The sequence below is a fragment of the Musca autumnalis genome, unplaced genomic scaffold, assembly GCF_047663935.1.
Source record: "Musca autumnalis isolate F117 unplaced genomic scaffold, ASM4766393v1 scaffold_3, whole genome shotgun sequence".
Classification (NCBI taxonomy): domain Eukaryota; kingdom Metazoa; phylum Arthropoda; class Insecta; order Diptera; family Muscidae; genus Musca; species Musca autumnalis.
The window spans coordinates 43,521,550-43,538,434 of NW_027411866.1; positions in this window are offsets into that span (position 1 = coordinate 43,521,550).

Here is a 16,885-nt window from a genome sequence, read left to right on the forward strand (position 1 = left end):
ATAAACAAAAAAGTACAGAAATGCTGCACATTCACCTTGATGCAACATAAAAACGGCATACGTCTTCTTCTTTCAATAGAAAAGAATGAGTACAAAAAGGAGATAGGTTGCTACGTGCCACAATATTCAATTCCAACTGCACACCTCAACATCCTTGTAGTATTTTTAGTTATACACTTGAATAGTTATGGTACATGCAAGTGTGTGTGTGTGTTAGTGCACACACACTTTATTACAAAGTATCATAGCAGGTATCATCCTCATCATCAGAATATACATTTGGTGAAATAGAAATCAAAATAGGCACATGGGAATCGTTTTGAATACCAAAACGGATTTGACATTTTCTTCTCAAAATATACTAAATTTAAATGTATGTATGAAGGAGTTCTTGTGTTTCGCAACCCATGCATTGTCCAATTCTAAAGAAAAGTATGTTCGGCATAAATGTCATAATTCACTAGTTGTAATATGTATATTCCAGATGGGAGTACGTCTATGTAGTACAATGCAGAACCGGACACAATGCATACACGTGTCTCGTTGTGGACTTGGTAAAAAATCAACAGATATATAAACACCCTTTATTTACTTCTATTTTGGGTTTAAAAGACGCAACTATAAGTTAGGAATAGATTGGTGTTTGCTGTTTTTGAGAACAAACAGTTTTTCAACCCTGTAGTGCGATTCTCTGACTCATTTTTTGAGTTACGGACAAAAATCGGTAAAATTAAATCGCAAAAAATGAAAATTTTAAACTAAAGTTGACAACAGTTTTGCTGTCGTAAGAACTTTGCGACAACCTTTTATTGTTTGCTAACATACCAAAAATATCGTTAATAACCGAAGTTATAAGCATTTTTATTTTGCCGATTTTTGTCGGTAACTCAAAAAAATGAGTTCAGAATAGCACTACTGATCGATAAGAAGACTAAAGTAAAATACTATTAACATAATGTGTTCTGCTAACACGACTAATTCTAGATTGTAAAAAAATATTTCGTTCCCACCACTTTGCTCAACTATGATCTTATGCAACACATTCACACTTTCCTCCGTTCTCTTTTTGTACAAATGGCTATCTTTTACGCTGGCGTATGTGTTCTAATACTCCGCAGTGCAGTAGTGGACATAAGCTACCTACTTCAACCTATCAAGAAAATGGTGATGTTCCAGTCCATTAATTGGTTACATTCACAGCACAGATGCTCAAAATATTTCGTGCATTAGTAGTGGTAAGGGAACATTCTCATTATTAAACCACGGAAGATGAAAATAAAGAAATAATGGGTGTGGTTTATATTTTGTCGTATGAGGGCGAACATCGCTGATTTACAGGCTCGATTTCGTATCTCTAATTAGACATTCACCTTTTACACTACCACTACCTTCCTTACTCTTCCTTGACTGTGCCGAATCATCTAAATTTCCATCTAAATTTTTGTTGATCTCGATTGATTATCTACAATACTCTCTTTGCATTCCGTTTTCCCTGTCAGTACATGTTGTTCCTAACTTTAAATATAAAGTAAAATGCATGCCTCTCTTCTGTAACATTAGTTCCAATAATTAAAATGTCCATTTATTTCTAATTTTCCATTTTCCATTACAGCCCCAAATAAATATTTGAATAGCGTTCCAAAGCAATTCCTTATATACATTGTATTCAACTTATTCTAAAGATGTGGATAGAAAAAATACAATTGTAATCGATATTCGAACACAAACTAACACCAAACGACACTCATAAAATTTCAATCAAGCAATTTCATTACAACAATTTTATTCCCCACTTCATGGTCCTTTTGTTTCCCTAGTCCATAGCAATGTTCTATTATGTGGCGCGATGAGTGGTATCTACTTAGTTTTTTTTTTTGCAATTTAACTACAGGTATGTGGATCCATTCAAGTGTATTTTTTATATGCCAAATGGTTTGTTTTTCGCTGATTATTTGTTTCAAGTCGAATGCCAATCCAATTGGTCATAAGATAAGCAAGAAATACCGAAACGAAGTTCCATTTGAATGTTAACGCAAAATGATAGAAATTCTATGGTTCTGGCTCACGAGACTATTTGCCAATTGCAGAGAAGGGAAACAAACAAAATTCGACCTAAAACGTAGCCTTTATATGCATCTGAAATGCTTTGAAAAGAAAGTTAAGCACAGCAATTATGTTGATAAAGGGAACCAAATAAATGGAAAAGTAGTCACAAAATAGCATAATAACTTATTTGAATACATGTAAGGAAGAAATCACCACTGTATGCAACGCCATATCAACTTCCTGGTTTTGTGACTTGATCTGGCGGCTGTCATATCGCCTTTTTAACATAGGAATGCTTAAACTAAAACTTAATCTCATTCCGATGTTGCACACATTAACAATCGTTTTTAATGGCCAAAATTATATTACTTTTTAACGGATGGAGGAATTTTAACGTTTTTTCTATGTTTGACAGGCAACATATAATGCTCTCTTTCAATTAAGAGTGATTCAGTGGTGGGGCCGAGGAATATATGTAGGACCAAGTCCGACTATTTAAAAAATTTTATGTTTTGCATTTCATGATTATTAAATTATAATTATACAGAATTTGGAAACTATACCAAGTAATGGTCTTAGTTGGCTTTAACATGGCAGAAATGGAGAAGAGGCAGAGGGAGGGAGAGGAGGGAGAGGGAGGGAAAGAGCAGGAATAACGCGTGCGTGAGAAACTCGTGAATCAGGATCAAGTCCGAAAATTTGACCAAAGTGTAAAACACCCGACAGAAGGATGATGAAGGAATCCGGTAACTGATACATATATCATACATATTTTTTAAATTAAATTATCAATAAATAATCGGGTCATACCATTGCAATATTAAAGCCAAAGTCTAGAGAAGACCCATGAAACACATATCGACTTATGCCACCTGTTCGGCGACAATTAGTCCGCATTCGACCGCCAATAAGGTCAAATATGTTCCATGTTATGTCTGAGTTCGTCATTTTAGTAGACGTCCAGTAGATTCGGAAGTTGAAAAATACAATTTTGAGGTTTTTAATGACGTTCTCTACTTCTGTATCGCCATAAATAAAACAAATACATAACATTAGTTTTGAAATAAAGAGAATAGTATTTATTATTGGCCAACAGAAGCTACGTTGGTCTAAGTAAACAGTTATAAAGGAAAACCACCCCTCCCATACTTATTTATGGATCCGTTGGGGTTATGACAGGTTGCCACAAAAATACGGACTTAGGCGAACAAATTTTATTAAGGGGTTTGTCTATTGTTTATCCACTTAACCAAATAACAGCTGATTCCGTTAGAAAATATTGCTAAAGCTTTCAAAGTACCAAATGACGGTAGTTTGCTTTATGTGGGAACTATACCAAAACATGGACATAAGTAAACAGTGTTCGGCAAGGAGATTTTCTATTGAACGTGAGTTCACAGGGTCCATTTTCGAACTTAAACTAAGTTTGAAATAAATAAAAAGCTGTACAAAATCAGTTATTTAGTTCGAAAGTAATCGTGCGCTCCGGATATGATACATCAGTAGGCCTATTCTGTAACATTTATTGATTGAAAAGTTGTTATTTTTTGTTGTTGTTGTTTTAACAACTACAAAACAAACAAATGAAATTGGGGGCTGGTATCGGCACAATAGGGGGGCTGGTATCGGCACAAAATTTTCTGTTGCATACTTTATGGAGATGTTATTGTGTGGATGCATTATTTGTGTCTGTGGAGAAAGCAACATTTTCTGAGAGCACATGTCTCTCTTTTTCCATTGTATTAAAGTTAAGGTATCCTCTTTAACCATAAGGCTGAGATACCGCTGAATACATCTTGGATAAATAAGGATGATTGTTTGGGTGCAATTGGGTTAAGTTATTTTACCTTAAGGGAAAATCTTTATAAATAAAAAAACAGAATTGAAGTTGTGGCCAAACTACCCCTCAAGTTGTATTTTTATTCTCAAACAATAGGTATACAAAATTCAATTATTTGCTGATTTCTTAAACCAGGGTATGAAAACAAACATAGGGAAACGTTGGCTATAGCCTAGATAACAAAGAATTGCGTTGCCTTTTAAATCAATAACATCAACCTAGCCTAAACTTAAAATACCTAACCAAAAGTTAAAACGTTGTGCGTTTGTCATTTAGTCTACGCTTTAGTTTGTTGCACAATACATCTGGAGCGCTTAACGGGGTTTTTGTTTGTTGATTGAAAACAATGGTACAGGTTTTGTTTTTCATTTTCCAAGCTAGAAGATTGCTTGGTTAAAGGATTCAAGGTCAATTGCTCTATCCTTGCTCTTATACCACACCAAGGATATACTCATATGGGTAAGAAAAACAATATCAACAAAATTAAAACTATATATGAGGAAAAGTCAAAATTTTTAAGTTTCCATGAAGCCAAGGTTTGCATTATTATAATACGCGAACTATTGTAGTTTACCAGTAACTATGACTATTGCTGGATTAATTTAGATGTTTTTGTACAAAGCTCAAAAATTTAGCAAAAAAAAAATTAATTTACGTGGTAGTTACGACCGCGTAAAGGAAAAAACATAGGTAAAAACACGTTGAAGCTAAACAGGTTTTTTACATTGCTATTCGATTTCTGATTAAACCATTCAAATGACGGACATCTGTCCAAAGTAAAAGTAGGAGAATACAAAATGAAGATTACACTTCTAATGTATCACTTTCCAAAATTTCCACTGCATCCACCTTTTATCGATGCTGACATTTTGAAGCCGGATTTCAGGTGTTTTTTGTATTTTTTATGTAACTGGGACGCGCATTCGGATATTTCGATAAACCAATTATAGGATTAAAGAACTCGCGATTTCGCATAATCTGATATGTATATTGAGTATGTAGCCCACTTAGCAGCAGAGTAATCTACTGGCAAAGGCCAAAATTTAGTGCGATATATTTTCTAAAAAACCTATTTTTTGGGTACAGTATTTACAATATCGTTTTGAGTGTGCTGGTACCACGCGATATTTTAGTTTTTCGACGATCCGGATCATATGAATCACAGATCGTAAAAATCCATCTACTAGAACGGCGGAAATGGCTACTGCAAAAATTGAAAAATTTGCGAAAAATGTTTTTGAAAATATCGCGGATTAAATCGCGTTTTCTGTGGATCGTTTCCTTTTCAATGAAGAAACTGACACATCACTCGAGTTTTTGCGAAAACAGTGGATTAAAAAATTTAGTGCCATGGGAGCTTTATCCGATTTATCCCAAAAATAGTGTGTGATGCTACATCCACGGTTCTTGATGGATTTTATCGAAATAGGTTTAGATCGATGTATTTTTTCATGGATGATAGTGAAATCGGATGCGCATAAAAAGTGTATGCACTTTGTGCAAATTATAAGCGTTATACAGTTTGTTGCACACTAAACTGCAGATGATGCTACATCTTAGCGGCCAAATTAAATTCTAGCAAATGTGTACAAATTAAAAGAGAAGAATTCGCTGTGTTGTTAAACCGCATGCGCATCAAGTGATTTTGAGGATTTCGCGTTTTACACGCATTTCAAAAAGAACATTACTCGATACAGTTTTATTTCAAAAGTATACCCCATTAAAAGGAACCCAACATTTATTTGAACGATACCCATATCTTCCGCTAGATGTTAGTGTGTATTCGAGAAGTGATTAGAATAAAAAATTCGATTTTTTGCGTGAAATTTCTCTAAAATAGAAGAATAACTCCGACAAATTTTTCCTAAATTTTTTCAACTAACTCACAAAACAAATTTTGATAAATATTTTCTCTTTCAAAAATTTTATAAATTTCCTTAATATATCTTTTTGTTTTTGCTATAATATGCAAACCATTAAACGGATTTGTATAGTTTTGGTTTCATTTGAATCATCGCGATATTTAGATTACGTACACATTTTTTTAAATATTTTTAGGATGCGTAAACAGCTTGAATTTTATTAAAACAAGTTGCAAAGTACCAATTTTCTTAACTCTTTCTCAATTTCCGCGAAAACTTAAAACTATTTCACTAATGTTATGGGGCCTCAGTAATCATATATTACGTAGGGAGCCCCAATTAAGAGAGTTTCTCAATATAATGATTAGATTTTTATAAAGATTTTTTTCTTTTTATCAGAATTGAAACCGCCATAACTTTTGCGCGCAACAACCAAAATTAGTATCTCGAACAGATTTAAGAATGGGATTTTTTTCCCAATCTATGTACCAAAAATCTTTCATGTAGCTTAAAGAAAAAATTTAATTTTTTTTTATGGAAAACTAAAAAATTTTGTCTTTTCTTCATATATTTTTAATGTTAATATTTTTGGTTGTCATAGAAAGTTGTAATTAGATTTGATTGTTTTGCTAGCAATGTTGTTATGCTGCATATCATTGTTAGAATTCTGTTTCTTTGTATATAGGGTGTATTATGCTTCAGCAATAATATTAAAGTGTTTATGCTTAACAAAATGGTATGCACGATATACTACATACAAGTATATATAAATTTATTAGTTAATTTCTAACATATATGACCTTCGTGAAAATCTTTAGAGTATCATAATGCTACATTATCTTTAAATAGAGCATTTACAAAAACATTGATTTACATTCACATTTGCCTGAAAGAATGTTATTTCCCCAATGGTGTCACCATGGTGTATAGAATGCTCGTTTTGCACACCGAAGAATTGGGACTCAACCCTCCAGCATTAAAACATCATATTTTTTGTAGGTGCTAAGTTAAGGGAAATTAAATCCCAATGAATATGTATCTTTAATTAAGATCTGCGTTAGGCAAGAGAGCGCACACGTGCTCTCAGTGAAAGTTTCTCTCTCCACGCACACAATTTAACTAATTGAAAAAGCATGCACTGACACAATGACACCCCGTAAAGTATGTAATAGAAAAATATTGTGCCTATCGCTGAACAAGATGCAAAACATAAATTCAAATGTGCATACTTTCAAGCGTTTGACCTTGAACATGGAAAGAAGAATATTTTTAATTATTTCCATTGTTATTATAACGAGAACAAAGAAAAAAGAGAGAAAGAAACAAATTAAAACAAATACATTCATTGCATTAAAATGATGCCACCGATGATGAGAACGCATTAAAATATAACCTCCATATTTCCTTTTTAATTTCCGCCATCAACCATCCCATACTTACAAGGAAGAAAATGTTAAGGAAATTTAAATAATTCTTGAATAAAGGTACAAGATTTCGCGCGGTTTTATCCTCCATGTAGTGCTGATGTAGCTGAATTTTCTTACTTAATGAAAATGTAGCAAATTATTAACACTGGGATCTCCGAATTTTTTCATTTAAGGAAGTGGTGTGCTGATGACAACTAAAGAATATATTTTTGAGAAATGAAAATCTATATATATAAAAGAGTAGTGAGGTGAGTGACTGACTGACTGATTGACTGACTTATTCATCAACGCCCAGACGAAACGTCTGAAGCTAGAAACTTGAAATTTTTAGTGTGGGTTGCTGTTGGTGTGTAGGGGTGAGATAAGGCTGGATTTTTCGTAGAGCTAGAATTCTGAAATTTGGAATGAGGGTAACTGATGGAGAGCTATAAAGATGTACCAAAGGGTTTTTGGAAATTCGAACTAAAAGTGTACGAAAAGTACAAAATGGTACTAAGTTTAGTACAATTGAGATTTGGGTGAACAGATAGATCTGGAATCCTGAAATTTGGAATGAGAGTCACTGATGAAGAATAACGATGAAAGGTTTATGGAAATTCGAACTATAAGTACTAAATGGTACTAAATTTGGTAAAATGGTACTAAATTTTGTACAATTTCGATTTCGGTGAACGGATTGAGCTGGAATCCTGAAATTTGGGATGAGGGTCACTGATGAAGAGCAGCGATGAAAAGTTTTTGGTAATTCGAACTATAAGTGTACGAAAAGTACTAAATGGTACTAAATTTAGTACAATTTGGATTTGGGTGAACGGATAGAGCTGGAATACTGAAATTTAGAATGAAGGTGACTGATGAAAAGAAACAATAAAAGGTTTTTGGAAAGTCGACCTATTAGTGTACGAAAAGTACTAAATGGTACTAAATTTAGTACAATTTCGATTTCGGTGAACGGATTGAGCTGGAATCCTAAAATTTGGAATGAGGGCCACTGATGGAGAGTAGCAAAGAAAAGTTTTTGGAAATTCGAACTGTAAGTGCGCGAAAAGTACTAAATTTAGTACAATTTGGATTTGGGTGAGTGGATAGAGTTGGAATACTGAAATTCGGAATGAAGGTCACTGATGGAAAGTAATAATGAAAGGTTTTTGGAAAGTCAACCTATTAGTGTAGGAAAAGTACTAAATGGTACTAAATTTAGTACAGTTTGGATTCGGGTGAACGGATAGAGCTGGAATCCTGAAATTTGGAATGAGGGCCACTGATGGAGAGTAGCAAAGAAAAGTTTTTGGAAATTCGAACTGTAAGTGCGCGAAAAGTACTAAATTTAGTACAATATGGATTTGGGTGAGTGGATAGAGTTGGAATACTGAAATTCGGAATGAAGGTCACTGATGGAAAGTAATAATGAAAGGTTTTTGGAAAGTCGACCTATTAGTGTACGAAAAGTACTAAATGGTACTAAATTTAGTACAATTTCGATTTCGGTGAACAGATTGAGGTGGAATCCTGAAATTTGGAATGAGAGGTACTGATGGAGATTAACAAAAGTACTAAATAGTACTAAATTTAGTACAATTTGGATTCGGGTGAACGGATAGAGCTGGAATCCTGAAATTTGGGATGACGGGTCACAGATGGAGAGTAACAAAGAACGGTTTTTGGAAATTCGAACTATAAGTGTACGAAAAGTACTAAATGGTACTAAATTTAGTACAATTTGGATTTGGGTCAACGGATAGAGCAGGAATCTTGGAATTAAGATCACTGATGGAGTGTAACAAAGAAAGGTTTTTGGACTTTCGAACTAAAAGTGTACGAAAAGTACTAAATATAGTACAATTTGGATTTGAATTAACGAATAGTGCTGAAATTTGGAATAAGGGTCACTAATAAAGAGTAAGAAAGATGTACCAAAGGTCGAAAAGTCCTAATTGGTAGTGAGTATGATTTGGATTTGGGTGAAGATAGAGCTGGAATCGTGAAACTTGGAATTAAGATTACTGTTAGAATGTAGAATTGAGATATGGAGGTAACTTTAGAAAACGACGAAGCAGTACTAAATGGTACTAATTCGATACAATTTGTATTTGCGTGAACAGATTATTGTTGGAGTGTAGAATTGCGGTTACTTATGAAAAAGTGCTAAATGAAAGTACATTGGCTATAATTTGGATTTAGGTGAACGGAAGAACTGAGGTATGCAAGTAGTTTTTGGAAAGTCGTGTACGATGAGTGGTAAATGGTACAAAATTTGGTACATTTCGGTATTTGCTATATGGTACAGAATTTTGTAAAATTTGTGAGTTTGTAAAGGGGCAGAACTGGAATTTTTAAATTCGATTCGGTATTAGATTAGCAATTGTTGTTTAGAGTGGAGGTAGGGAGGAGGTTTTGAAAATTCGCACTTATTTCTACAAAAAATACTAAATAGTACTATAATTGGTTTCAGGGGAACATATAAAGCTGGAAAAGTGAATTGCGCTTGGGAAATATAAGAAAGTATGTTCTAACACGTTTAATTATGTCTACCAAAAGTTTGGTAACATGTTGGTACCAAAACCATTTTGATATTGTGTAAACGGTTAAAGTGAGAAATACCTTTTATAGGGGAACAAAAAGTACTAAATGGTACTAAATTTGGTGTTGGGTGTAGGAACAAAGCTTGGATTATATAATTTGAACAAAAAATACGAAATGAAAAAATATTTGTTATGAAGATCACTCAGAACTTTGAGATAAAGTTCGGAGTTCGGTTGGAAAATGTGCATAAAATCTTCAAAATACCTCTTCTAATAAAAGTGGATTGAAGTAGACATTTTTTTAAATTAAGCTTTTATATCCTCTGAATATTCAATGTCCAATTGTAAAGAAAATTGGACAGTATGGATTTGTTCAATTTTTAAAATACACTAAGTCGTGGGGTACCGTTATATGGGGACATATTCCGAAAATTTTACGAACATTGGCGAAACCGCTGAAGCTAGAACCTTGAATTTTGAATGTGGGTTATTGTTGTTGAGAAGGGGTGAGATAAAGTTTAGTGTTTGAAAATTCGTATTGGGAGGGAATGCTGTGTAAGTGAAGGAGTAAAACCAATATGAGTCGCTGCTGGTGTATGTCTGTGATATGAGGTTGTAGTTTTGGAAATCCGAAATAAAAAATATGGTAACTGTGTAGGGTTGCATTACGGTAGATATGTTTTTTTGGAATTAAAGAAATTAAATCGATTAAATGTTGGTATTAAAAATAGGTTTCAGTACAACAGAATCGTCAGTGTTCACCACTTCCATATTAAATATTGTTCATATATATTTTATGCCCTTTCCGCATACGAAGTAGCGGGCATTTGCTAGTATAATGTAAAGAAAGAAATAAAAGCAAACAAATTTTATTATCTGTCTGGAAAATACATGCAGCAGCATTTGTGAACTGGTTGGAGGGCGATGTACAAAAAATGTTTTAATTAAAAAATGTTCTCCCTACGCAGTTTTATGTTTCCTCCATTTTATCTTGGACAAAGATGCGACCAGCGTATTTTTAAATTGATTGTCCTGACGTACTGTCTGTTTTCATTCAGTAATTGATTTTGGTGGTTGTATTCATTTTCTTCAGTCATAAACCTTATTACAGAAATATCATGTTTATGTGTCTGCCAGCACAATTAAATTCATAATTTTAACACTTATTTATACTGGATAAAAGTCTAAGGGAACCCAGTTTAAATAAATTAACCCGCAGATAAATTTGTGCAGCATTATTGGATCTGTCGTCATAAAAGTTCAGCAGGGTTTTAGGTCAATAGGTATTTAATTAATTTTGTATAAAAAAAATACTTAGGGTGGCCTTTGTCTGCGAAGAAGGTGTTTTGCTTTTTTTCTGGTTCAGCCAAAGCATTATGATTATGCTTAGTCGATGAATATATAGCTGTTTGCTTTAATTATTCTTATTCCTCAAATGTCAAATACACCCTTGTTTAATTTTTGGGACCGAATGCATTGTGAGATGTATTCGAGCGAACAATTGATAAGATATTCGGTTATCTGGCATAATCCGAATTTGTAGTTCTCCCTGCCTTACCCTATATAAGTTATTTTAAATAAATATTAATTATAAAAAAAATTCATTACATTTTTCCATATACTAATTACGGTAACTTGTGTTCTTTCTCTCATAATTCAAGTGATCAAATTACTGACTTAAAGAAATTATGAACTTAATATACCATCCATTCTCTAATAGAGAATCTCATAGTTCATTTCGTCTTCATTATGCATTTGAGTGGATTTGAAATATGGTTTCACTTGCCCCTTTGTATTATTTAACTGAATTCAGTGCTTCCAGTTTTTATCTAATATGTGCTTCTATCCAGCTGAGGTTTTGTCTTCTATTAACATTTTATTGTTATTTTAATTTTCTGTTTTAATTGTAGGTTAGGTTTTGTAATTCATAATATGTAGATGTTGGTACATGTACACCGCTCTTAACGAGAAGAGAACACCTTTACATTGTTGCTTAATGACTTAATTTTTTTAAGTTGCCTTTGTTTAATGGCAACAATAGGGTGAGATGAAAACAAAGAAACGAAGTGTGTTGCATAATTTGAGGGTGAGACACATAGGAAATCATATTTCTTAAGAGTAAATAGAAATGTTATATGAAGTACAGAATTTAAAATGTTTTAAATGTGTATATTTTCAACAAATATGTAATTTTGCGTTTTAATTAGTTTTTCAGTTAAGATGTATGAAGATATGAATACGATTTTACTCCTTAAATAAGAGTCTACTTTCCTATTGCGTATTTGGAATATCTAATCTATTTAAAATGTATCATAAACTCGCTTTTTACATCTTTTTCCCTTGACTTTTCTAAAAGACTAAGATTACATTTCATTCTACTCGAAGCACACAAAACGAACAATCATCAATACAGCTAAAAATCTTATAAACAGAGTTCTAAATATAAGTGACAAGAAATTCCACGACGAAAATAAAACAAAAATTGAAAACATATTAGACATGAATAACTTTCCTAAGCATATGATAAAATCCTTAATTAACAATTACAAACCTAGAACACCAGAATCAACAGATATAAAACCGGACAAGATTTATAAATCACTGATATATGTACCAAATATATCAGAAAGATTTGAAAAGTCTGATATATATGACAAAAATAAATACACAATAGCACATAGTTCATATCATACAACCAAATCAATGTTCAGTAACTTAAAAAGCAAAATTCCAAAGATGGACAAAAACAATGTTATTTATAAAATCGAATGTGGTGGCAACGATGAGGAAACATGTGGCAAACTCTATGTCGGCACGACAAAAAACAAATTAAAAACTCGTATGTCGGCACACAAATCAGACATAAAATTGAGGAATACAAATATAACACAGAAGACAGCGCTTGCAGAACACTGTAAGCATAATAACCACTCACCAAACATCGACGAACTGAGAATATTGCAAACAGAAAACAATTACAACAAAAGACTCACACTAGAGATGCTACACATAAATAGCTTAACAACAACAAAAAGAATAAACCACAAAACAGATACGGACAACACAGCTTAGCTTATTGTTACAGGCAGCTTACACAGAGAAGAGATCGAGTAACATCCAGTGCAATAATAACTCTTGACGACGGTAGACATGCTACGCTAGTTTTAAGTTTTATTGTTAATGATATTTACACGTAAGCGATCTTTTATTCTCCTGTGATTATACAAACAACAATTATTTATTTATTTATACATTTTATTTAGTTTGTAACAATTCTGTGATATATATTATAAGTCGTACTTTATTATTATTACTTTTGTTTTTCATTTTGTAGATAAAATTAAACTCCCTGAAGATGGAATTCAAAGAATTCCGAAATATTGGAAAATAAAAATGGAAAAATAAAAATCAAACTAATGACCTCAAGCTCAAAAAAACCACCTCTATTTATTTAAAAACAGAAAGGTCGAAGAAAACAATAAAAATAGTTTTCATTCAAATACTTTAGAACAAATTCCCCTAAATGTATACCTCATGTTTCTATCTCTAAAACAGCGTTAGGCGAGACAGCGCCCACGTGCGCTCATTTAACGTTGCTCTCTCCACACACACAATTCAACCCATTGAAAAAGAATGCACTCACACAATGACATCCCGTAAAGTATGCAATAGAAAAGTATGGTGCCTGACGCTGTTCTAAAACAAATTAAAACATCAGCTGTCAAAAATGCTTGCAAATTTTACTGTTAACTAATTACATTTTAGGTCTTTTGCAAGTGCATCCTAAATGTTGTTTCTTTTGTGCATTGTTTCTATGGCATCGTGAAACATTAGGAAACTTTTGCAGCCATCAACTGTGTTCTAATTGTAACGAAAAGTAAAGTTTCCACTTTCGCAGCTAAAATGCACTTTAATTACTCTTTAATAAGAGTTGTGTTGCAAAACTGAATTTATTTACAGCGAATGATGGATGGTAGTGACGAGACTGATTATGATGAGCGGGAAATGTTTGTCTTCAATAAGTTTTGTTCAAATACTGAAAGTTTTGTATACAATGAATATAATACGTTCGTTTATAACAAAGAGACTGAAATCTTATGAATCTAACACAAAGAATATCCAGGTTGAATGGCGGTATAGGGTAGAACAGACGGATATGTACTTAACGACAACTCAAGTTGATCCATTAAGCCGATTTCTTTTTTCACAAGACTGAATATATCGGAAAATGCTTATTATTTGTTTTCTCTGATTTTAACATCTATTAAGCATTTTGAAATGTTCAATATTTATAAATATTTATTTCTAGTATTTTTTTAATTTTAAATTAAAATGTATATACAATATTTTATTAGCCATAACTATGTTTTTATTTATACTCAAATAACACATCAACATTTGTTCCGGTCTACTGATATAACGCACTACACGCCTTAATCTTGTACTTGTAATTCTCAATTCCTTATAGTGTACAATGCTAAACAAAAGTATTATTCTTACTTGCTAGAATGTCCAAAGTCCTTTTCTGTTTCTTTGAACAACAACGCCTACCAATTATTTCCCATGCAATAGTAAATTTTCCATTTATTTAGTAAATTTTGTGTTTGGCATTTTATTTTCATCCGCCCACACAAAAACAACACCCTAACCAAAAAAGAGGACTTTATAATTTGTATGGGTTTTATGGCCTTTGGTCACTTTTAATTTTGCCATGCCGGTGGGGGTGACGTTTTGAAAAACACAACAATTTGAAATTTTGTTTTATTACAAATATACATTCAACATAGAAGAATAACAAACACAACACATACATATCAAACAAATCCTTTCAATACGTACAACTGGCTGATAGCAAGCTATCTGTAGAGTACATATTAGAGCTGGCAAAAAATCGATGGCACTATCGATAAAATCGATTATTTTTTAAAAATTAAATATCGATAGATAGTTTTGACTATCGATATTATCGGAACAAAAATCCCCAACCTGCTTTTCGGTTTTGTGTGTGTGAGAAAGAATGTCCGTTGTTACACTTACACATTTTTCGGAAAAGTAAAATGCATTTTTTTAATATTTTTATAAGATAAAAGCAACTGTTTATTCTTCTTTACATTTCTGTGAACTAATTGTGCAAAATGTCAAGAAAGGCATTGATATTTCCGCCATTTTCATCTCCAAATTAATGGTGTTGACAACTAAACGATAATATCGATAGCAATCGATATTTTAAAATATTATATCGAAAATATCTAATGTTGGGAATATCAATGGTTTGCCAGCTCTAGTACATATGGCATAATTTCAAAGCCTTTGAAAATGATGTGTCCATACAGACAACGACGTCGCTGATGAAGATGATCTGGATGGTAATAATATGTGTGTGAAAAACGGTGGGCCCAACAGTATATTCACTTCGGCAAATTTGCCTATACCCCTATATAAAATAATTTTTTACCAACTTCTGAACAGGGTTACAGCTATCCGAAAGGCATGGCCTATAGGTACTTTCGATGCTGATTCCAAAAAAAAAATATCCCCTGGACGCACGCGGCAACTTTTTGGAACAGAGGAACGAAAACCAACAGCACATGTTTCAATTTATTCAAATATAAGTTTATTAATTAATTTGTATACTTTTTAATTCAATTAAATATTATTCATATGTTATAGTTATTTATTTTAAATGTTTTTAAATAGTTATAGTTATTTTAATAGTGTTTACCTTATATTAAAATTTTTTGATTAAATTTTTCCAACTTTAACTTTATTTAAATTCTAAAATGGGGTCTGTTGGCATACTGCCTGGCTTCAATAGAGGGAACACCCTGTCAATATTCCAGGATTCTGTTGCAATATGTGTGCCTAACGATAAATTTACTACACTTGTTTAATTCGCAATACCGGCTTCACCCAATTGCTTAAGTATTGGTATTACGGTAGCCCAACACTTTCAATGATTTCGGATGACATCTGTAGAATCGTTCATCGGCAGGGAGGGATTTTATCCCTTTCATGTTGTAACGTTCGGGTGATCTATAAATTCAATGTTAAAAATATAGTTCCCTAACACTTGAATCTTTGGAATTAGTGCGATGAAACTCATTTCCTCAGTTGCTAGTCCTTTGCCTCTCCGAGGAAATTTGATCTTATTTGGGATAATATACCAGCAGATGAATAGCGCAGTTGTGAATCTCGAAAAATTCTTCTAGTTGCCAGAAATCAAAGAGCTGGGTAAAGCTCTGAAGCGGTGATTGGTAAATTTTCTGAGGCGTAGCCAATAAGTTTTTCCTTGGTTACAAAACGTATTTCATATTTCAGTGACGAGGAATTGGACAGCATCCCCTGGAAGATATGCAAGTGCAGCAGCCAAAAACATCAATCCAATCCCACGGCAGTGGATTCATTCGTATCGGTTTGACATAATATTTCGACCAGCTGCTACCAACACAGCGTCAAACATATGTTTCTATGCTGCTACAACAACAACATATATTCAAGCACCGTAATCGTGGACGGGGTTAAGACCGGGTCAGCTTCGGAAATGCAATCATTCCATATATCTATTACATCTCACCCATGTTGACGTGTAGTGGACGCGGAATACATATTCTTTTGGAATGTCATATCCTTCTGTAGAGACAAGAATTAAAATCCGGTAACAGACAGCGTGCTAGGAGTGGCAGCTATGAAGAAATTGCCAATGAAACAATCCAGATATCTATACCAACTAAACGTAACATTATCTAAAGCCCAGATTCGACATACCAGTAGGGCCACCGGTCGGTGACTATAAATAACATAATACGGTCTTTTAATTTCAGGATTCTTGATGCTTTTCATCAATTGCTCAGAATCTGTACATATAGCCCAGTCAAAATAGACATGCGTATAAGGGGAAAAATCCCCACAACGCTGAATATTGGTGGAGTGCTAGGGTTTACCATTAGAAGCAACGTCCTAAAAGTCCCCATCGATCCCAAATGTGGCAAAAAAGTTATTCGGGGACAAAAGTAATTTTTGGGGTTTTTTAATTTTTCTCGAAAACGGTAAGACTTAGCAAAAGCCGGCTGAAGTAAAAGTTGTAGACAATTGTCTATAAGAATGGTCTTTATGAATTTAAAAAAATACTTACCATTTTCGAGATATCGCGATCTAAGACTCAAATTAAAAATTAGCCGCGAAAGTACA